At 29.5% G+C, this 25,982-nt stretch overlaps 1 protein-coding gene across 2 annotated transcripts in view; it reads right to left on the bottom strand.

Annotated features, from left to right (window-relative positions):
* The window catches only part of LOC126888143 (1-acyl-sn-glycerol-3-phosphate acyltransferase delta-like), a 491,980-nt gene that overhangs the window by 89,990 nt on the left and 376,008 nt on the right, over positions 1-25,982 (bottom strand). The gene's annotated exons all lie outside the window — the stretch shown is intronic.

The raw sequence follows: 25,982 nt of genomic DNA on the forward strand, positions 1-25,982 counted from the left end.
CGTTTTCGGATTAAGGAATCCATCATCAGTGTTTAAAAGCCCTAAAATTAAGTATAACCTAATTAAATGAGATAAAAGTTAAAATTGACAGAGGTTTTCAAGAACAAGTTACAGGAAGTTTATTTTCCTCGTGGATTTTTTAAGAAGTTATAGTAGAAGAACCGTTTACCTTTTCCTGTCAATTTTTTCGGAGCGTATAAATATCTCCAATTTCAACTATTTCGGAGCAGCAAAATACTCACAAATTCAGTTTATTTCAAATCTAGACATTTTAAACTGGATACAATTTTAAGACACGTTGTTGATACATAAATAAACCTAATTATATGTGGAATAGGAATAATTTTCATTTTTGTGGAGAGACCGATAATTTAATTCCTCCTTTTTTTTTATTTTTTTAATGACATAATCGTGTTTTTTTGTTAATAACTCTGGTGTTTTCCATCAGAATAACGTATAGCTTAGCTTGTTTTAAAGATCTTATCAAATACTTTTAAAAATGTCGTGAGCATTTCTGGAAAAACCTCGTATTATTTACGTTATTTGATAATAAAGTTTCGATTAAAGGGTAATTTAAATAAACCCTCACCTAATCCGGTTGTAACTTGGCTTCTATCGCCGCTATAAAAATTAAAAAAAAAATTAATTCATATTTTTGAATGGTTTCTTTTTGACTTGCATTTTATGGCTTTTTGCTTAAAATGTACTGTTTGCGAGATATTTTTGAAAAGTCACCCAAATCACAAAAAATATTAACTAACCGAGAGAAGTGTGTATAACATTTTTTGCTATAAATTGAATTCTCCATCGATTGCCGCAGTTATGTAAAGATTAAATATTTTCACCCTCCAGAATGGATGATATTCCTCCCTGGCGTACAAACGCATATCGGCAATATAAATATAGTTTTTTTTTTCGACATGTTTCCTATGCACATTTCAGATTTCATGTCAATCTAAGCGGTTGTAATCCTGAGCAAAATATGTGAAAGAATGGATTGAATTTATTTTAAAGTAAAATATAGTGTATTATGATATTTTTTGTTCAAATCGGTAATACAAGGGGCAATTCGGTAGATCTACCGAAAAGTCGGAGACGGACATTCACATGCGAGAAAAATATTCGTTCGATTAAGGGGAACGGACCAAAATGCAAAATTTTAACGCATGTCAAAATTTTCAATGTGTTTTAAATGTATTAATTTTTTTCGAATCCGGAGAAAACTAATAAGGATTTTTGAAAAATTTAAACGCAGAATGAAAGACTGCTCTATTAACAAGGGTAGAAAGTCCCTTACAATAAATAAAAAGTTTCTTTTGAATGAAATATTTGCAATTAAAAATCACACTAAATTTTCTCTTTTATTTTCATCCCTGTAACTTTGTAACTTATTAAAATAAACATTATAGATTTCAGTGACTTTCGGCCCTCGGTAATAATGTAATATTTCATTCTGCGTTTAAATTTTCCAAAAATATTAATTAGTTTTCTCAGGATTAAAAAAAAATGAATACATTTAAAACACATTGAAAATTTTTATTTGCCAAAATTTTGCATTTTGCTCCGCTCCCCTTAAAGACGAGTAGTTACTAGTTGATATTAGGAAATAACCTTATCGAGCGATAATAACACTGCAGAGAAAGTAAGGGAACAAAAAATGCTAAAGGCAAGTAGAATCTCAGGGTGTCTTAAATACACGATATAGAGAAACATGCTTGAAAATCGAAGCAAAAACGTAATTATACAAATATAAATCCGAACTACCATGACATAGGTATAAAGCAAAAACAAGGCTTGAGATAAGTACGATAAGAAGATATTTGGAGAAGAATGATATGAGAATAGTAAGAAGCATAACCGCAAAACACTATTAAACCTATGCAGAATAAACAACATTAAAAAATGAGTTCAACAAACGAAAAAGAGAATGGAACAGCCTCATCAGCAAAATAGAAGAGGACAGTACGTAGTACGAGATAAGTCTCAATTTTAAAAAAGGACAGATTCACCATTAAAGAGATGGGATGATAATATTACACTTAAAGAAGAAGAATTATAATCAAACTTCAGGAAATGTCCTCAGTATAATATATTATTAATTAGGAATTCTAGATTACTATCCGACGGAAACTAAACGATAGAAGAACAAATATTGTTAAAAAAGTATTGCGCTAACTTAAATTCACCATTCCTTTGAATAAAATATCATGTTCAACTTCTTAGAAATCATAAAAATACTTTGTCATTTATAAGTGTTTGTTTAAAATATAGATTACTGAAATAATATACTGTTTTAAAATATTCATTACTTAACACTCCAGAAATGCAAAATAAACTTCGTTAGCTTAAACACCAAATTGAAAGGGGAAACCCCGATTTATCTAAATAGGCAGTGAGAGAATTGACAACATTGTATGAGTCTGTAAGGTGGTGTATACGAGGCCGTAATACCAGAATCCTGATAAAAATTATACTAATGAGGCTGTAAAAATAGAACGTCCTAATGAGGTCCTAATGATAAAAGAACCGAACGGAACAGTATATATTGAATTTAATCTTATCAAAATGAAAATTTCTGCATTGAGAATGTTTTGTCACTAGATTCAATATATTCGATATCTAAACTATTATATACACATCTAAATAGGAGAGGCTGTAAGGTTTCGGTATGGTTTGAGTCCATAGGAATAGTAGGATGTAAATATATATGTATATATATATATATATATATATATATATATATATATATATATATATATATAATCAAATGAAATAGAGAATGTGGAGAAATCCCCTTACGAATAATTCACATATCCACTATTATATATTTTATATTCACTATTCGTAAGGGAATTTCTCAACATTCTCTATTTCATTTGATTGATTTCGTACGAGTGGTTGTTGAACCAATAACTTTGGATCTTTTGATCACGTAAGTGTTTTTCAAAAATCTACATCTTTTATATATGTACAGTATGTCCCTGTAGGTTGTATCCATATGGAAAACTTTTTTATTATTAATTTTACGAAAAAAAGTTATTCTTTATAAAAAGCTCTGCATGGTCCAAAACCTAAGATTTAACCATCAAATATCAAATTTTTTGAATATTATACGAGGTATGTCAAAAAGTTTGAATTTCACTCAAGAGTAAAGTAGCTTTATTTTTTACAATATTGAAAATTGCTATTATAAAAAGTTGTTTGGAATTAAAAACTGTATTTTAGTATGCAATTACATGCTTCTAATTGAAAAAAAAAATTTTTTGAAAAAATGGATAACTAACTTTATTTTCAGTTATTTTAATTCAGATAACTCTTTTATTATTAATTTTACGAAAAAAAGTGATTCTTAATAAAAAGTTCAGCATGGCCTAAAATCTGAAATCCAACCATCTTTTGTGAAATTTTATCAATTTTATACGAGGTATGTCAAAAAATGTGAATTTCGCTCAAGCATAAAATATAATACGTTTATTTTTCACAATATCGAAAATTGTTATTATGAAAAGTTATTTAGAATTAAAAACTATGTTTCAGTATGTAATTACATCCTTCTAATTGAAATATTCTGAACTCTAAAGGTACTTTACTTTTGATATAAATTTATATTTTTTGACATACCTCGTATAAAATTGATAAAATAAGATGGTTGTATTTTAAGTTTTAGACCATCCAGTACCTGTTATTAAGAATCACTTTTTTTCGTAAAATTAATAATAAAAGAGTTATCAGAATTGAAATAACTGAAAAAATAATGATAGTTATCCATAATTTCTCAAAAAAATTTTTTTTTCAATTAGAAGGATGTAATTGCATATTAGAATATAGTTTTTAATTCCAAACAACTTTTCATAATAGCAATTTCCAATATTACGAAAAATAAAGCTACTTTACTCTTGAGTGAAATTCAAATTTTTTGACATACCTCGTATATTATTCAAAAAATTTGATATTTGATGGTTAAATCTTAGGTTTTGGACCATGCAGAGCTTTTTATAAAGAATAACTTTTTTTCGTAAAATTAATAATAAAAAAGTTTTCCATATAGATACAACTTACAGGGACATACTGTATATATATATATATATATATATATATATATATATATATATATATATATATATATATATATATATATATATAATTTTAAGTTTCTGTGGGTTGGAGTCAATAAAAAAGGGCTTTTAGAAAACTATTTTATATCTCTCAAGCTTTCGAATGTTAATTACATTCCTTTTCAAGAGCTAAAATACAGAGTTGCTAATAAAGTGGAAACAAAAATGATGTAAAAAATATAACTCACCAGATAAATTTAGGTTGGTTATTAAACTGCTAACTTAAGTAACATCAAATATAAATTATTATCAAAATGTATATTTCCCAGACTGTAAGGAAAATTTATGATTTAAATTTATTAATTTTTATTTAATTTTGAATTTAAAATTATCGATAAAATAAATTTTTTTTATAAAATTCAAAGTCAATGTCAAATAAAAAGTCATCCTACATAGACAAGTAAATGAAAGTGGGGTATATTTAAGTATATTACCAAATGATAATTTATTAAAAAGAAAGAAAAAGAAGATTTAAATAAGTAGAAAAATATTTTGTTTTTATATTATAGTTTACAGAAGTGCAAATTTTTTTTAAAAAAGGATATAAAAAATAGAATAAAAAAAAATTTTTTTGGAATCAATGTGTCTTATGGTTTTATGGTGAAATATTTGAATTATAAAGAGATGATGTAGTTATAAATTTTACTTAAATTTTGAATTTCTGATCTTTTATTTAAACTATTATCACTTTTACTAATAGATACCATTTCCAAAAAGGTCCTTTTGAATTTATTACCTTCACTGCACAAAATTTTAGTATATATATATATATATATATATATATATATATATATATATATATATAATTATATATATATATATATATACAGGGTGTCCCAAAAGTAGTGGAACGGTCGAATATTTCGCGAACTAAACATCGGATCAAAAAACTGAAAAATACGTGTTTAATCATTTTCAAAAATCTATCCAATGACACCAAACACCAACCCCCACTACACCCCCTGGAGGTGGGGTGGGGGGTAACTTTAAAATCTCAAATGGAAACTCCTAGTTTTTCTTGCAGATTTGGATTCGTTACGTAAAAGTAAGCAACTTTTATTCAAGACATTTTTTCGAACTGTGGATAGATGGCGCTATAATTGAGAAAAACGATTTATCCTGATACCATAGGTAAATTATAGAAACGGTCTAATATCTCGAGAAATACACTTCCAAATGAGAAACCAAAAAAAAGGTTTTTAATACTTTTCGAAAACCTATCGAATAACACTAAACATGACACTCCAACCCACCCCCTGGAGGTGGGGTGGGGGTAACTTTAAAATCTTAAATAGCAACCCCCACTTTTTATTACAGATTCGGATTCGTCATGAAAAATTAAGCAACATTTATTCGAAACATTTTTTAGAATTGTTGATAGATGGCGCTTTAATTGGAAAAATACGATTTATTAGCGCCATCTATCAGCAATTTTAAAAAATGTTTCGAATAAATGTAGCTTAGTTTTTCATGACGAATTCGAATCTGCAATAAAAAGTGGGGGTTGCTATTTAAGATTTTAAATTTACCCCCCATCCCGTCTCCAGGGGGTGGGTTGGAGGGTCATTATTGGTGTTTATCGATAGGTTTTCGAAAAATATTAAAAACCTGTTTTTTGGTTTCTCATTTGGAAGTGTATTTCTCGAGATATTAGACCGTTTCTATAATTTACCTATGGTATCAGGATAAATCGTTTTTCCCAATTATAGCGCCATCTATCCACAGTTCGAAAAAATGTCTTGCATAAAAGTTGCTTACTTTTACGTAACGAATCCAAATCTGCAAGAAAAACTAGGGGTTTCCATTTGAGATTTTAAAGTTACCCCCACCCCACCTCCAGGGGGTGTAGTGGGGGTTGGTGTTTGGTGTCATTGGATAGATCTTTGAAAATGATTGAAAACGTATTTTTCAGTTTTTCGATCCGATGTTTAGTTCGCGAAATATTCGACCGTTCCACTACATTTGGGACACCCTATATATATATATATATATATATATATATATATATATATATATATATATATATATATATATATATATATATATACCAGTTTCACTATTATACTTTTAATATTATTTCAGCGTCCCTGATGATGTTAACGACTGTTAACGAAATATTGGAATCGTAGAAAAGAGTACACTGAGTCTTCCATTTCAGCTGTTAACCCAATAATTTGTAAATTGATAATTACTAATCAGCTGTGATCATTTCTAGTTTATATATATATATATATATATATATATATATATATATATATATATATATATATATGAGTTAGTTAGAAGCAACCTAACTCAGCTTCTAACTAACTCAGATTGCGCTAGTCCCATAAGGACTGCATGGCTGTCTTACGGCCTCGGGTATACGGAGGAAATATTCTACATCTTCGTCTGTTCTGAGAGCTTGGCTGATGAGCTGTAGACAGCGAAAACGTTCCCAAGATGGCAGCACAGACGAGGGTAGAATATTTATTTCCCGTATAATATTTTACATATATATATATATATATATATATATATATATATATATATATATATATATATATATATATATATATATATATATATATATTATTGGGTTAACAGCTGAAATGGAAGACTCAGTGTACTCTTTTCTACGATTCCAATATTTCGTTAACAGTCGTTAACATCATCAGGGACGCTGAAGATGTTAAGATGATGTTAAATAATAAGATTAATGCTAAAGAGACAGGTGCTCTTTAGCTACACATGTTGTAAATGAAAGCCATAATATGGACTTTGAATCTGTAAAAATTTTAACAAATGAAAAGAACTATCACAAAAGAACTTTTTTTGAAATGGCATTTATTTATCAGAATGAACAGACAATTAATAAAAGAACAGATATTAAACAATTAACAGAGATCTATTCTTTCCTTCTTGAACTTGATAAAAACTTAAATGTCAATAAAGATTTTAGTTTAGATTCTAGTTCATAATATACTACCTATTTCTGTCATAACTGACAGTATATTGACATAATTGTCTCTAATACCTTTCTGTGCGACGAATTTAAAAGATTTTAATAATTAGTGGTTTTTAGCATAGTTATTTATATTATAGTTCCATTTTTTATCTTTTTTATTGTTATATTTTTAATTTTTAATAATATTCACTGCAATTCTTTTTGTTAATGCCGCTTTTTTACACATTTATAACATCGTTGACTAAAATCTCAAACTGGTGAGTTATTTTTTAATACCCAGTTTCACTATTATACCTTTAATATTATTTCAGCGTCCCTGATGATGTTAACGACTGTTAACGAAATATTGGAATCGTAGAAAAGAGTACACTGAGTCTTCCATTTCAGCTGTTAACCCAATAATTTGTAAATTGATATATATATATATATATATATATATATATATATATATATATATATATATATATATATATTTAAAACATGAGATGTAGATCCTTGAAACACACTCAGTGATCAAAAGATCCAAGGTTAATGGTTTGATTATATATATATATATATATATATATATATATATATATATATATATATACAAATATTTGTACAAATATTTTCGACCGTACTGTGTTATAGTGGTTTGAAGTTTCAGCAATTCGGTCATGTGAAATAAAAGTCTATTTGTTATTTCTCAATATTTCGTCACACTTTTGTGACTTCTTCAGGAGAAAACTGTAAATTTATTAAGATTAGAAATTAACAAAAGCTAAATATTTAATTACTTACAACTATAAGAGTATTAATTTAGATTTTTTTAACATATCGTAAGGGACATTGACTTAATTTTGATTTTGACATTTATTATTTCGGAGTTATGGTAACTGAAATAAATTTTATATTCATAGAATATTGTCTGATATTTAAAATTCTTTTTTTAATAATAAATAGGTCAAAGTAAACCAAAGAAAATATTAACGGAATTTTAAGGTGAAAAGGTATGATTAATAGTAGAAAAATTTTAGAAAGAGACTAGAGTATATTAAATTGATCTATAAAATGTAAGTGATGGTACATAGTGAGTTAGTATAAGGCTGATATTTTTCGAAATTAAATAAAAATTAAGATGGATTAATTATTAGGTGAATAATTGAGTAATTTGTTTGAATTTTTACACTTTTTGAAAATATTTTAAAGGTTATTTATTATTTAGAATGTTACAGTAGATATTACTCAAATGGTTAGTATCAGTCTTATAATTAATAGATTCTGGAGTTTTGATAATATGTACCATCTCAAGGAAGAGTCGTTTTTTATAATTGTCAACTTGTTCTAAGATTTTTACATTGTTAAAGTCAAATTTATGTCCCGTCTTTAAATGGTGTTCTACCAAGGCACAACAGTTTTTTCTGATATTACAGTCACTTTTATGTTGAGTGACACGTTGCTTAAGCCACTGTTTACTTTGACCTATATAACAACCTTGACATTCAATGCAATTTATTTTGTAAATTATGTTGCTCATTAATCCCTTTGGAGTATTAGCTTTAGTTTTCGAGAATGATTTTTTATAATTTTTGACCTATTTATTATTAAAAAAAGAATTTTAAATATCAGACAATATTCTATGAATATAAAATTTATTGCAGTTACCATAACTCCGAAATAATAAATGTCAAAATCAAAATTAAGTCAATGTCCCTTACGATATGTTAAAAAAATCTAAATTAATACTCTTATAGTTGTAAGTAATTAAATATTTAGCTTTTGTTAATTTCTAATCTTAATAAATTTACAGTTTTCTCCTGAAGAAGTCACAAAAGTGTGACGAAATATTGAGAAATAACAAATAGACTTTTATTTCACATGACCGAATTGCTGAAACTTCAAACCACTATATATATATATATATATATATATATATATATAGATTATAGTTTTGTTTTGGGGTTGCAGTCATTTATTTTTTAGGGGTAGGATAAGTAAAACTCTGTGTTATTACCTAGCTTTCGCAAAATATATTTGCTTCTTCAGGGTAAGCTGAAATATATTAAAAAATAAAAGAAGCAAATATATTTTGCGAAAGCTAGGTAATAACACAGAGTTTTACTTATCCTGCCCCTAAAAAATAAATGACTGCAACCCCAAAACAAAACTATAATCTACATAGTATCAGTCAATATTACCTAATTACTTTATATATATATATATATATATATATATATATATATATATATATATAAATATATATATATATATATATATTGATACATGTATCCATGTGACTTCCAAAGTAGATTCTCGTAATACGTTGTTACTTCATATATACCGTTATGACTTCCGATTTCGGAAGTCACAACGTTTTGCCTATATTTTTACGAATTTGGCTACTAGATGGTATCAGAAGGCTTATATTAAAAATTTCGCTGGAAGTCATATCGTATCTAACATACTCATAAGATCAGATTTTAGTTCGACGGTATATCACCAGCGCTAGTGTCGCTCCCGTGCTACTATACAGGTTATGTACACAACGCGTAGCGTCTTCCGTATACCACACCGCTCGGTGTGACTTCCGTTTTTTGGCAACCCTGTGTAACGGTTTCCAAACATTTATCTGTTGTAGATTCGCGGTCCTAATCGTACTTAGTGTTTTGTGTGCCTTTTGTTTTTAAACATGAATAATAGCAGATCTGCTTTACTTTTAAAGTTAGCCTTAAATGAAGGTACAATAAGTGATTATATATCTCTATAATTATATATTTTCTGTACTTATTTCAATCTATAATATTTACTTACCTATTTACTTATATAAATTCATTTTTCTCGTGTTTTTGTTTACTTCCTTTTTTACAATGAACTTCTAATTTAATCTACACTCACCGGCACGAAAAACGGGCACCCTAAAAAAATGGGTAATTTTTGATGTCTCGTATCTCCCAAACCTTTGGTCCGATTTAAGTAATGTTTTTAATATGTTATAGCCTTATTATTTAACAATATAGCTATGATAACATTGTTGATAGACAGGTAAATTTTCATTGTATACCGGGTGTACCAATCAAACTGGGTTTTTTTCTCAATTTTCACAACACCCTGTGGAATATTCTAGCCTTTATAAAATATTTAAATTAAAGCCTAACGATAGCTCCAGGTTTTATTAACATTCTGTTTTTTTATTCATCAGCTTACGTTGGATAATAAAAAAGTTAAGGACTTTAACAACTAGCCATGTTCTTTATCGATACAGGTGTTTCTAAATATAAGTGCGACAAATTTTAAGGGGTAATTTCTGCATGAAAAAATAATGATCGTTTGGCAAAATAATTTTATATTTGCAAGCATTTGCGGACATAGCTTTATCAAGTAAACGATCATTATTTTTTCATGCAGAATTACCCCTTAAAGTTTGTCGCACTTATTTAGAAACACCATGTATTGATAAAGAACATGTTTAATTGTTAAAGTCCCTAACTTTTTTATTATCCAACATAAGCGAATGAATAACAAACAGAACATTAAGAAAACCTGGGGCTATAGTTGGGTTTTAATTTCAATATTGTATAAAGGCTAGAATATTCCACAGAGTGTTGTGAAAATTGAAAAAAAAAACCAGTTTGATTGGTACGCCCAGTATACAATGATAATTTACCTGTCTAGAAACAATATTATTACAGCGATATAGTTAAAGAATAAGGCTATAACATATTAAAGAAATACTTAAATCGGAGAATAGGTTTAGGAGATACGAGCCATCAAAAATGACCCATTTTTTGGGGTGCCCGTTTTTCGTGCCGGTGAATGTATCTATTAAATAATCTAAATTGTTTTTAAAAATCTTGTTAAAAGCTTAAATACAAGAAATGTAGGTAAATGTTCTCATTTAACGAAATTTCCGAAAATTGTGTATTTTTTGACCCAAGTAGGCTGAAAAATCGATTTTATAGTTATTGTTATTTCGAAAGTAATAAAACGTGTAAAAATTACAAAAAAATTGAATGTACAATTACAATTGAATGGAATTAAATACACGATAAAATGAATCAAGAGCGATAAAAAGTTTAAAGTAATAAATTCTAGTAATAATATAAAATACAGTAAACTCTCTCTTAAGGGGGTAGGCGCAAAATCTCTGTCCAATGCTATTTAAATACATTTATTTTTTTCGAATCCTGAGAAAACTAATAAATATTTTTTAAAACATACACCCAGAATGAAAGATAACATTATTACGGGGGACCGAAAGTCCCTTAGAATAAAAAAAAGTTTCTTTTGAATGAAATATTCGAAATTAAAAATCACACTAACTTTTCTCTTGTTTTTTCATCCCATTATCTTTATTAAAATAAACATATATTAGGTATATAAGTTATTAAAATAAACATTATATAAGTTTTCAGGGACTTTCTGCCCTCGGTAATAATGTAAGCTTCCATTCTGCGTTTAAATTTTTCAAAAATACTTATTAGTTTTCTCAGAATTCGAAAAAAATTAATGCATTTAATTAGCACTGGACTAAGATTTTGCGCCTATCCCCAACGAGCACCTCCTCTATACGGACGGTATTTAAAACAAAATTCATTTGCCGATATACTGAGCCTGTACTCTTCCGGACAATCCCTTAAAATGATGTGTACCTAAATGAAAAAAAAAATACATAGATATTTTTTCCAAATATTTTAGAATACAAAACTACAATATTTATATTTTATTATTTCAAATTAACACAGAGATGACAACGAGTGATATTTAATAACTCTTTACCTTATCAGCAGTAGGTAATAAAAATCTGGTTCTAGTGTGGGATCCGTCATTACAATATTTTGTGTGTCGGTCATTAAAAGAAATGTAACACCATAACGCGTTGCTCTAATAATACTTTAACCTTGATATTATGTTGTGACTAAAAATGTTAACGGAATGTCTGCTTGGCAAAAGAAAACATCGGCACAATATCAATTTTCTTCTTTGATATGTTACCTATGTGTATGCCAAATTTCATGTCAATCTTAAGTGGTTTTTTAAAATTTATGGGTTTTGCAATATTTTACCGTCAGCGAACGGACTAATAGAAGAGGATCCGATATAAGGCCGATCTGCATCGATATATTTAATGGATAACAATAATTATTGGATATGTAATTTAGTATGTTAACAATTATAAAAAACAAGGGGTGCATGATCTAATTTTCTTCTGACTATAATCAATTAATAATTAATAAATGACTTTTATCTACTCTATGTCATATTATAATATATAAATTTTTAGTTTGTGAAAACTGTCATTATAGATAGCAGTGCTTTAAAGTAAGCATGAAGTAACAATGTATTTTAAATGGGATTTACTTTTTCTCACTGTTTTTGACACACTTTCATATAATTAAATATTCTTTCTTAACTTTCGCGTTTCATGGTGATGACATCTTCTTTTTCTTCAAGTGCCATCTCCGCGAAGGAGGTCGGCAATCATCATAGCTATTCGGACCTTGGAGACGGCTGCTCTGAAAAGTTCGTTTGATGTACATCCGTACCATTCTCTCAGGTTGCGCAACCACGATATTCTGCGTCTCCCTATGCTTCTTTTTCCTTGAATCTTTCCCTGCATAATGAGTTGGAGCAAGTTGTATCTCTCTCCACGTGTAATATGTCCGAGATATTCCAATTTTCTGGTTTAAATTGTATTTAAGACTTCCATTTCTTTATTCACCTTTCTCAGAACCTCTTTGTTTGTGACGTGTTCTGTCCATGATATTTTTAGAATTCTTCTATATACCCACATCTCGAATGATTCCAGTTTTTTCATTGATGCCGCATTCAAGGTCCAAGCTTCCATTCCGTAAAACAGAGTCGAGAAAACGTAGCACCTAGCCAACCTTATTCTTAGCTCTAACCTTAGATCTCTTGTGCAGAGCACAAGAGAGGTGATGACATAATGAGCAATAAATTACAAAAAAAAAATTTGACAGTTTTGTGGTTTGAAAGAAATTAGAATTTTTATATGTCACAGTTCTAAGAATTGTAGAATAGAAATGAATTCCAGTGACGAAGAGTTACAGTATTTTTATTTGTTTATCGTAGATAAAATATTGTATGAAATTGTGCGTGAAGTACTTTTTGCGAACTTACGCGATGTATAGCACTCACTCCGTTTCATAAATAACTATTTTCATATATTAAAAAAAAATGTTTCGACCCGGGTAGATATTATTCCAGATTTTCAGATTTGGACACAGAGTTGGATTGTTGGGGCATATATGGAGAGCAGGTAGCGCAACAACTATAAACTCAATTTTACAATGGAGACCCGGAGTTAGAAGGAGACGCGGAGGAACTAGAATAAATGGTTACAGGAATTAAAGGAAGATTTATATAGGGCAGGAATTAGAGACTAGCAGAAAAACAAAAGAGGATAGAAAGAAATGGAGAAGCATAGTCAATAGTATCGAGTAGCAGATTGGGAAAAATCTGCTCGAAAAAGATGGATCTAGATAGCTTTTTAGCGGGTAATCCCCACCTGGAGGGTTTAGCCATTTAATTTTTTATTACATATTATTATTGGTACATCAAAAATTAAAAGGACGGTGCCTGTAATAAAATCTAAAATATTAAAATTTTCTATAAGTTCAAATTTATTTATTAACATTTTTGATATAATTTTCATAAATAAATGACTTACTATTAACACTTTTTTAATTAATTCCAATAAATCCATTTTACAGCAATAATAATATATTAGTATTTTTGTTAAAATAAATATCAATCATATTATCATAAATAACACAGGTTTACAAAAAAAACTAAATTTCGGGCAATTTGACGAAATCATATGACAAGGGGGTTTTTGGAGTGGCTGATCACAAATCCGGGGTCTGCTCACCTCTATCGCGTCAGGTAAAGGTCATTTCAAGGTCAAATCAAGATAAATCGACAGTCGCTCTGAAAAAGTATATTAGGGGATTCTTGGGGTCGCTGAAGATGAATCCGGAGTCCGCTGACCTCTATCTCGTCTAGTTCAACGTCATTTTAAGGTCAAATCAACATAAATTGACACAATTGCTCTGAAAGTATAGGGAGTTTTGGGGTCGCTGATCATGAAAACTGCGGTCCGTTGAGCTCTACTACGTCATGTAAAGGTCATTTCAAGTTCAAATTAGGAGGAGTTAACAAAATTGATTTGACCTTGAAATGGCCTTTACCTGACGTGGTTGAGCTCAACGGGCCCCAGTTTTGTGATCAGGGACCCCAAAAACACCCTAATATACTTTTTCACAGCGATTGTGTTGATTTATCTTGATTTGACCTCGAAATGACCTTCAGCTACACGTGATAGAGGTCAGCGCATCCGGGATTCGTTATAAGCGACCCCAAAACCCTCCTAATATACTTTTTCAGAGCGACTGTCGATTTATCTTGATTTGTCCTTGAAATAACCTTTACCTGACGTGATAGAGGTTAGCGAACCCCGGATTCGTAACCAGCGACCCCAAAAACCCCCCTAGTCATATGGTTTCGTCAAATAGTCCGAAATGTATTTTTTGTAAACCTGTATAATCAAAAGAATATCAATATTTTAATTTAAATAGACAACTTTAAAACACAGACAACTGTATTCACAGTAAAAGTTTCAAAAGATCACACATTACGCTCAAAATAGGAGGTAAATCTAGCAGACGAGTCGTTGTGACTTCCAAAATATGACAACACCGCTGGAAGTGACAACGCGCTTTGAACTACCCTATATATGGAAGCCATAACGTATGCTGTACGCTTCGGTATATACGTATATATATACAAAATTTATTTTGGTAAATCCTTTCCCCTCAATAGGTAGACCCATTTTATAAGCCCCCCTTTTACCAAATACACAATTTTTAAAAAATAATTCCTAGTAGAAAAGGTGGAAGTCGGACAGCCTCTTCTGTATACCGGAAGTCACAACTTAACGTGCATCTATATATATATATATATATATATATATATATATATATATATATATATATATATATATATATATATTATTATTAATATATTTGTATGTATTAAGGTTGGTGTTTTATTTCAGTCTGTATTACCAGTATATGTATATAACATAGCAAGACAAGATTAGTATTTAGTATTTTGTATTTCAGGTGGTCGTAACCAGTGTCATTTAGTTCCTGTTGTTCGTTACTTCAAAAATCTCGAGCTGTTCAAATTCTGGGCCCAAAACTTAGTTTTTTCTGTTTCGCTACAGTTACGTAGAGTGAGCTTTCAAATATTGTGCCCCAGAAGTTGAGCTGTCCGAGTTGGCGCCCATTTTCTTCTCTCTTTGTCGTCCCTTTTATCTCGATATCTCTCCAGTGGTCTTACCTAGTTGTATTAAGTTTTTGTATTAACAGGTCTCATTTTCTTATTAGTTACTATCATTTCATTATCAAATTTTTTTTTTCATATCTCCAAAGCCAATATTCGGTGTATTGAAGCTAGCCCGAATACTCACTTGAGATTTAGTGTCTCTCTGCCCTTTTGATTTTTCCCTTCTGAGCTCAGCCCCTCTTCTTTTTGTCTTAAATCTCTTCGCTCCTATTTTCCCCCATATTTCGTCATTCTTCTCTTCAAAATCTCTATACCCAGAGTATAGAGGTTTCAATATGTGACTCAGGAGCAAGCCTACACATGACTGGTGAAAAATTGTTTTCAAAATTAGAATCTCTATCTGAACCTATGTTTGTTAGAATAGCAAACGACAAGCTGATTCCTGCAGAAGGTAAGGGTGTTATTGAGATACAGGCATTTGTAGAAGGTGAGTGGTATGATCGTACTATAAATATTGTCCTATACATTTCTGAACTTAGTCATAGTTTATTTTCAGTGGGAGCTTTGTTAGAATAGCAAACGACAAGCTGATTCCTGCAGAAGGTAAGGGTGTTATTGAGATACAGGCATTTGTAGAAGGTGAGTGGTATGATCGTACTATAAATAATGTCCTATACATTTCTGAACTTAGTCATAGTTTATTTTCAGTGGGAGCTAAACAGATAAAAACTTTACCTATCATTCTCATAAAAACAGGTGTCAATTTCTAGAGCCAAATGGAAACATTTCATGTGTTGGAGTACGTAGAGATAATCTGTGGGTCACGCAATTTAGAGTTAAGCCTATTGCAGAATGTAATTTAGCTTGCAAAACATCAATAAAGTTATGACCTGATCGCCTAGGGCATATCAATTTCACTACAATTAAGAAAACTGCTAATTTCTTAGACAATATGAGAGTTGACGACAAAGAAGAATTTTTCTGTGAGACATGCCAGTATGGGAAGCAGTCAAGAAAATCCCATAAAAGTCTTACAAGAAGCAGATCAGACAAACCAGGTGAAATGATTGACACAGATATATGCGGGCCAGTAAACATTTCTTCTCCAAGTGGATTAAACTATGTTGTTTTATTTAAAGATGATTGTAGCGGTTACTGCAGTGTTTATTTTCTAAAGCACAAGTCAGATGTTCTCAACAAGTTTAAAGATTTTAAAATGCTGATTGAAAATCAAACTGGCAATAAGATTAATAAGGTTTTAAGAAGCGACCAAGGTAAAGGAGAATATATCAATAGTGACTTTCAGGATATATATATATATATATATATATATATATATATATATATATATATATATATATATATATATATATATATATATAATCAAGCAGTGATTCTTGAGGATGCAGTCTATTTTGGCCCACAAGACAAAGAAACCTCTTTGACTTACTGTCAAGCTTTCGAATTTATTTTAATTCTTTTTCAAGACATCTGTTGACAAAAATATACAAATATAAAAATTATGTAGGTACTTACAATATTCTTAATTACTTACTAGTCATGAGATTACATTGAAAAAATTTGAAACTTTACCAAAAGGACAATTATGCACATAGGTATGAAAAATTATTTTAAAAACTTCAGTTATGTTGTCATGTTTGAAATATGTCATGAAATATGTAAAGTGTATACATTTTATATAGGAGGAAAGTAAAACTAGTAACAACATATTTTTTATTTTTTATTAGATTTTATTAGATTGATCTATGAAAAATAAATTAATAACATCAAACCCAATTAGTCCAGTCATTTTTTAAAGCATGTATATAAATTTTAATGTTGGATTATATGATAGAAAATCAGATTATGATGTTGTACTAATTTTTTTGTTGTTGATATGCTAATATGTAACAATAAATGTTACTTAATTTGTCTATATCTGATTTTCTATTTATACATTTTTTATTTTTCTGTATATGTGTCATTTCTATAAATAACCTTTTCTGTTCATTTTTTACCCTCTGTAGGATTGACGCTTGTGAAAAATTAAATGTATGATTTAAATTAATTGAGTGGTCGGCTAACGCACAAGCTTGTGATTTATTTGTGTTAATATCACTTCTGTGAGATATTATTCTACTGTGCAATGTACGAGAAGTTTCTCCTATATAAACTTTATCACAGTCTGAGCAAGGAATTTGATAAACAACTTTTGAACTTTCTTTGGTCGTTAGAGGATCCTTAGTTTTAGTGTATAAATTTGCTATAGTTTTAACATTTCTAGTAGCAATTTGTATGTTTTCTAATCCTTTAAATAATTTTAGAAGTTTTGGTGTTAAGAATGGAATATAAGGTAAAGATCCAAATGTTTGTGATGTTGCTGGTACTAAGGTGTCAACTGGAGGGTTATTGTTTTGGCTATTGTTTATTTCTTGGCTTGCCGTGATGGAAGGTGGAGAGGTTGCAGTACTAAAAATTAATTTATTAAGTAGGCCTACCGGATAAGAGTTTTCCATTAATATGGTTTTTAGTCTCTTCAAACTCTGTTCTCTATATGTTGGATGAGATATTTTTATTACTCTACTTTTTAGTCCCAAAATTAAGTTTATTTTCATTCTTGTAGGATGTTCTGAATAATAATTTATGAATCTATTGCTAGAAATCGGTTTTCGATACCATTCTGTTTTGAGACTATTATCTTCAGTGCGATGGACTATCATATCCAGAAAAGGGAGACTGTTATTTTGTTCTCTTTCAGCAGTGAACTGTAATTGGTTACATTGGTTGTTAAAAATATTTAAAACCTCATTCATTTTGTCATTAGGTACTGCTAGGATTAAATCATCTACAAAACGTTTAACAAACGGAATATGAAAAGGTATTATTTTTAAACAATCTTCAATAAGATCGTCAAGAGCGTAGTTGCAGATGATTGGCGATAATGAGCTTCCCATATGAGTGCCTGATGTTTGTTTGTAATAACTATTATTAAATTTGCATATGTTGGTAACAAAGATGAAATGTAATATTTCTTTTAGTGTATTTAAATTTAATGTACAATGTGATTGGATCTCATTCCAGTGTTTTTCTATGCTGTTTAGAATTAAATATGACGGGATATTGGTAAATAGAGATACCACATCAAAACTTACTAAAATGTATGTATCTGGGATTTTTTTATTATTTATGAAATTACTAAAAACAAAAGAATCTCTAATTACTATGTTGTTGTTAAAATTGTATGCATCTGTTAAAATAGTTGTAATAAAATTTGCTAATTTACTGTTGGGAGAACCTATTGAAGAGATTATTGGTCTCATTGAAAGAGTGGGTTTATGTACTTTAGGCAATGCATAGAATCGTGGAGTTACTGAATTGTAAATTTTCAATGATTTTGATACACTATCAGAGATGAGGTCATTATTTGCTAATTTTGATACAAGTTTATTCGATTTTTGTTGTAATGTGCATGTCGGATCGTTTGTGAGTTGTTTGTAATATTTGACATCGTTTAGTAATGATTGACTTTTATTTATATAATCGTCCTTGTACATTGCAACAGTTATGTTACCTTTATCACTACGGAGAATATATAATTCTGGATTCTCAATTAAAAATCTTTTTGCCTCACAGAATAAGTCGTTAAAGAAATGATTACTATTGTTTGTTTTGTGCAAATAGTTTGTTATAATATTTGTGCTTTGTGACCGAAACATATCTTTCTTGTTAGTATCAAATTTTGCAATTAGTTGTTCTATATCAGACAACAAGTCAGATAATTTGAAATCTCTAAGATTAGGAAAAAGGCAAAATTTTGGTCCTAAGGCTAAAAACTTTTTAATGTTAAATGGAAATTGTATGTTTGTTAGGTTATGAAACCATTTTTCTTGAAATTTAACCTTAGCAAAATTGTCAATTTTTAGTTTTTGGAATTTGTTTATATTTTGACCTTTTATGAGATTATAATGAATTGAAAAAATTTTTTCAATGTAATCTCATGACTAGTAAGTAATTAAGAAAATTGTAAGTACCTACATAATTTTTATATTTGTATATTTTTGTCAACAGATGTCTTGAAAAAGAATTAAAATAAATTCGAAAGCTTGACAGTAAGTCAAATAGTTTTCTTTGTCTTGTGGGCCAAAATAGACTGCATCCTCAAGAAGCACTGCTTGATATTTGAATATACAGCCAAGAATACCATAATCTTTTATTTTACAAATGGGGTTTTTTGAGAACATCCAGATACGGTATGGACTTACTCAGGTTGGATTACTCAAACAATGGGCCAAGTTTAACATCAAATTAGCTACTTTACGAAACAGGCAAATCTTTCTTCTGAAATGTAGAAAACACCACATCTTTCCTAAGCACATAAAAAACAGTATAGTTAATGTAAATAATTTATTACATCATAGAGGAGGTAAAACAGGTAACAAAATACAAAATTTTAATTCTAATATAAAGAAACAAATATTAAATCTTGAAATTAGTTCCACAATATCGGATATAAAGTACTTTGAAAAGCAATTAATGGATATCAGATCTAATTTGGACCAGTCAATACCAAACCATATTATTAATGAATATAACAGACGACAAAAAATAAAATACAACATCCATTATAATCTCATAAAAGGTCAAAATATAAACAAATTCCAAAAACTAAAAATTGACAATTTTGCTAAGGTTAAATTTCAAGAAAAATGGTTTCATAGCCTAACAAACATACAATTTCCATTTAACATTAAAAAGTTTTTAGCCTTAGGACCAAAATTTTGCCTTTTTCCTAATCTTAGAGATTTCAAATTATCTGACTTGTTGTCTGATATAGAACAACTAATTGCAAAATTTGATACTAACAAGAAAGATATGTTTCGGTCACAAAGCACAAATATTATAACAAACTATTTGCACAAAACAAACAATAGTAATCATTTCTTTAACGACTTATTCTGTGAGGCAAAAAGATTTTTAATTGAGAATCCAGAATTATATATTCTCCGTAGTGATAAAGGTAACATAACTGTTGCAATGTACAAGGACGATTATATAAATAAAAGTCAATCATTACTAAACGATGTCAAATATTACAAACAACTCACAAACGATCCGACATGCACATTACAACAAAAATCGAATAAACTTGTATCAAAATTAGCAAATAATGACCTCATCTCTGATAGTGTATCAAAATCATTGAAAATTTACAATTCAGTAACTCCACGATTCTATGCATTGCCTAAAGTACATAAACCCACTCTTTCAATGAGACCAATAATCTCTTCAATAGATTCTCCCAACAGTAAATTAGCAAATTTTATTACAACTATTTTAACAGATGCATACAATTTTAACAACAACATAGTAATTAGAGATTCTTTTGTTTTTAGTAATTTCATAAATAATAAAAAAATCCCAGATACATACATTTTAGTAAGTTTTGATGTGGTATCTCTATTTACCAATATCCCATCATATTTAATTCTAAACAGCATAGAAAAACACTGGAATGAGATCCAATCACATTGTACATTAAATTTAAATACACTAAAAGAAATATTACATTTCATCTTTGATACCAACATCTGCAAATTTAATAATAGTTATTATAAACAAACATCAGGCACTCATATGGGAAGCTCATTATCGCCAATCATCTGCAACTACGCTCTTGACGATCTTATTGAAGATTGTTTAAAAATAATACCTTTTCATATTCCGTTTGTTAAACGTTTTGTAGATGATTTAATCCTAGCAGTACCTAATGACAAAATGAATGAGGTTTTAAATATTTTTAACAACCAATGTAACCAATTACAGTTCACTGCTGAAAGAGAACAAAATAACAGTCTCCCTTTTCTGGATATGATAGTCCATCGCACTGAAGATAATAGTCTCAAAACAGAATGGTATCGAAAACCGATTTCTAGCAATAGATTCATAAATTATTATTCAGAACATCCTACAAGAATGAAAATAAACTTAATTTTGGGACTAAAAAGTAGAGTAATAAAAATATCTCATCCAACATATAGAGAACAGAGTTTGAAGAGACTAAAAACCATATTAATGGAAAACTCTTATCCGGTAGGCCTACTTAATAAATTAATTTTTAGTACTGCAACCTCTCCACCTTCCATCACGGCAAGCCAAGAAATAAATAATAGCCAAAACAATAACCCTCCAGTTGACACCTTAGTACCAGCAACATCACAAACATTTGGATCTTCACCTTATATTCCATTCTTAACACCAAAACTTCTAAAATTATTTAAAGGATTAGAAAACATACAAATTGCTACTAGAAATGTTAAAACTATAGCAAATTTATACACTAAAACTAAGGATCCTCTAACGACCAAAGAAAGTTCAAAAGTTGTTTATCAAATTCCTTGCTCAGACTGTGATAAAGTTTATATAGGAGAAACTTCTCGTACATTGCACAGTAGAATAATATCTCACAGAAGTGATATTAACACAAATAAATCACAAGCTTGTGCGTTAGCCGACCACTCAATTAATTTAAATCATACATTTAATTTTTCACAAGCGTCAATCCTACAGAGGGTAAAAAATGAACAGAAAAGGTTATTTATAGAAATGACACATATACAGAAAAATAAAAAATGTATAAATAGAAAATCAGATATAGACAAATTAAGTAACATTTATTGTTACATATTAGCATATCAACAACAAAAAAATTAGTACAACATCATAATCTGATTTTCTATCATATAATCCAACATTAAAATTTATATACATGCTTTAAAAAATGACTGGACTAATTGGGTTTGATGTTATTAATTTATTTTTCATAGATCAATCTAATAAAATCTAATAAAAAATAAAAAATATGTTGTTACTAGTTTTACTTTCCTCCTATATAAAGTGTATACACTTTACATATTTCATGACATATTTCAAACATGACAACATAACTGAAGTTTTTAAAATAATTTTTCATACCTATGTGCATAATTGTCCTTTTGGTAAAGTTTCAAATTTTTTCAATGTAATCTCATGACTAGTAAGTAATTAAGAAAATTGTAAGTACCTACATAATTTTTATATTTGTATATTTTTGTCAACAGATGTCTTGAAAAAGAATTAAAATAAATTCGAAAGCTTGACAGTAAGTCAAAGAGTTTTCTTTGTCTTGTGGGCCAAAATAGACTGCATCCTCAAGAATCACTGCTTGATATTTGAATATACAGTCAAGAATACCATAATCTTATATATATATATATATATATATATATATATATATATATATATATATATATTGTTATATTTCTATTTGATATGAAAATTAAATTTTGATAATTATAAACAGAATTCAATTTAATATAAAATATTTTCAATTTTCTCAACCACGGGCATATAAATTTAGAACAACCTGTATACAACAAATTGTTATATTTAATTTTAAGAAGTGATTAGAAAAAGCTTACGGAACTCGGGACAATGCGGTTAGAAAAAACAAAGTGAATGGCGCGTACCATTATCGTTGTTCGCGGAAGGTTCGATCATTAGCCTATGCTAAATAAAACTCAAGTGAAATCGATAATAGGTCATTATCGTTGTTCGCGGAAGGTTCGATCATTAGCCGATGCTAAATAAGACTTAGTGGAAATAGAGAATAGGTCATTAAATTTTGTAAATAGTAGAAAGTAATTTTAGAATGGGAATTAACTATTTTCTTTGAAATCCATTAAGCATATTTAGAAAGATTAAAAATTGGTTTTGAGGAAGACTGCGAATGAGAGTTGGTGGTGGAAGTTTGATTTGTGAATCTGGAAGGGATATTTAGAAAGTAGGGGAATGAATGACAAATAGAGAGGGGAATGTTTTGAGCTGTCGAGAAGTGAAGTCCAGTAGTAGACGGTAGTGTACGGAGAGTGAAAAAGCCGGTGTAGTTCCGTGAGTGTGGAGTATCTATCGTGGAACGAGAGGTAGGCCAGGTTGAGAGTAAAAGAACCTCCTTGAGCCAAGAGTTCCCGGTAGCTGATTGCAGTTTCGAAAAAGGTAGAATACAGCATCACGACAGAAGCAGGTACGAGAGCTATACGAGCTAGTTTTCAAAGGAGAACATTACTGAAAGCCAGGACGAGGTTTTGAACGCAGCCAAGGATAGCAGGAAACGGGTCTTGTGTGAAGACATTCTCAGTTCACCAGAAAAAGGTCAGTCTCATTTGTTTGGACATGAATGTATGGGTTTTTCGTATTAAATACCACATTATAAATTGAAGAACATAATAAATAATATCAGAAAAGCTTCATCAAACTTAAATAGAATTGTTGCTAATAAATCCTAATAGTTAAATGTTAATAAAAACTTTCAATTGGAAACCAAAAGGAAATAAGATTCCCATTTGTAAATGTTATGTTTAAGAATAATAAGATCTAGCAAATATTAAGCAGTGATTGCCATTTAAATAAAATAAACAATATTTTGATTATAATTGTAACCCATATGTGTGTATTATTTTACTCTTTTCTTTCCTATCCCGATTAGGAACCATTGAGAAATACTTAGAAGCCACGAGAGTAAGTAATTAATTTTATAATTCGCCCTGAGATTGAAAACATATTGATATGTGATCTGGTAAATTAATTAGATTATTATTAATGCATTGATTAAATTAAATGACATATAAGAATATTATCTCATATCAATAATCAAGATCACATCAATATATATATATATATATATATATATATATATATACAAACGATGTTAAGTAAGCGAGTACAACTATAAATATAGAAAAGAAAAATCATTGGCAAAAAACTCTGGCAATGCGAATGTGAATACAAAATTAACAATATAAAAAAGATGGACTGCAACTGCAGACTCGTGTTTCTGACTCATTAGTCGTCATCAGTACAGTATAGCCAAGTTAGAAGATGAAGCAGGTTAACTTGGGAAAGGATCACTATATACACACACCGGCAAAATTAGCCGAACACCTTAAAAATGGGACATGTTTGATTTCACGAATTTCCTAAACCAGTGGTCCGATTTGAGTGATTCTTTCAGTATGTTATAGCCTTATTATTTAAGAATATCGTTGTAATAATATTGTTGCTAGACAGCTAAATATCATTTTATACCGGGTGTAACAATAATACTATGTTTTTTCTTAAAGTTTGGAACACCCTGTGGAATATTCTAGCATATATAAAATATTGAAATTAAAACTTGATTATAGCCTTAGGCTTTCTTAACATTTTCTTTTTTGATTCATTTGCTTGTGTTGGAAAATAAAAAAGTTATGGGCTTTAACAACTAGCCATGTTTTTCATCGATAAATCCTCATAGTAGGGGAGGAAAGTATGCTAAATTTGCAGTTACTCGAGCGTTATAGGGACCTATTGTATTGTGAATAGTATATGCTAAAACCAGAAAAAGGTTAAGTTAAATTTTCCATATATTGGGGGACTTTTCATTTTGTAATTTATTTTCCATTTGAAACAATCTTTTTTTTCCGATTATAACGCCATTTATCCATTATTTAAAAAAATGTTGCGAATAAAAGTTGCTTATTTTTACGTCAAGAATCCAAATCATCAATAAAAATTGGGGGCTCCTATTTAAGATTTTAAAGTAACCCCCCACCCCACCTCCGTGGGGGGACGTGTATGGTGCCAGTGCCAATCGATAGATTTTTGAAAAATATTGAATACGTGTATTTTGCAGTTTTACGACCTGATGTTCATTTCGCGAAATATTGTTTTTAAAATTTTTAATTTACCCCCACCCCCCTCCGTGGGGTGACGTGTTTAGTATTATTCGATAGATTTTTGAAAAATATTGAACACGTATTTTTTAGTTTTTCGAACTGACGTTTATTTCGTGAAATATTCGCTTTTTTTGTGAAACTTTGTGACTCATCCATTTTCTTACGCCCCGCTCAAATCGTCAGATTTGAAATATACACTATTTTGCATGTACTTAACTTACCTTATCTTAATCTGATGATTTTGACTTTTTCTAAGAATAGATTTTTTTCTCGGTTTCTCTTAATGAATTCCCCGGTGTTAACAACTAATATATGGTGTAAGTACATTTACAGGGTACAAGGTTTCTCCCCATGTGATGATCTGACGCGCTCGATTAACTGAAAGAATCCCCGCTTGGGCTCCCCTACCATCATTATCTGATTAGTTTAATAAACAAACCTAAAGTAATTCAATAGATGTATTAAATAAATTAATTAATAAAAGATGTAAGCGATGTCACAATGACGACCTCCCGTGGATTTCAGCTGAACTAGCTGAACATTAGATCAAAAAACTGCAAAATACACGTATTCAATATTTTTGAAAAATCTATCGAATGGCACCAAACACGTCCCCCCACGGAGGTGGGATGGGGGATTTAATTTAAAATCTTAAATATGAGCCCCAATTTTTATTGCAGATTTGTATTCTTTACGTAAAAATAAGCAACTTTTATTCGACACATTTTTTCGAATTATGGATCGATCGGGCTATAATCGGAAAAAAAAGATTGTTTCAAATGGAAAATAAATTAAAAAATGAAATGTCCCCCACTATACGGAAAACTTAACATTTTTATGGTTTTAGCACATACTATTCACAATCCAATAGGTCCCCATAACGCT

The sequence above is a fragment of the Diabrotica virgifera genome, chromosome 7 (genome assembly GCF_917563875.1).
Source record: "Diabrotica virgifera virgifera chromosome 7, PGI_DIABVI_V3a".
NCBI classification, from domain to species: Eukaryota; Metazoa; Arthropoda; class Insecta; order Coleoptera; family Chrysomelidae; genus Diabrotica; species Diabrotica virgifera.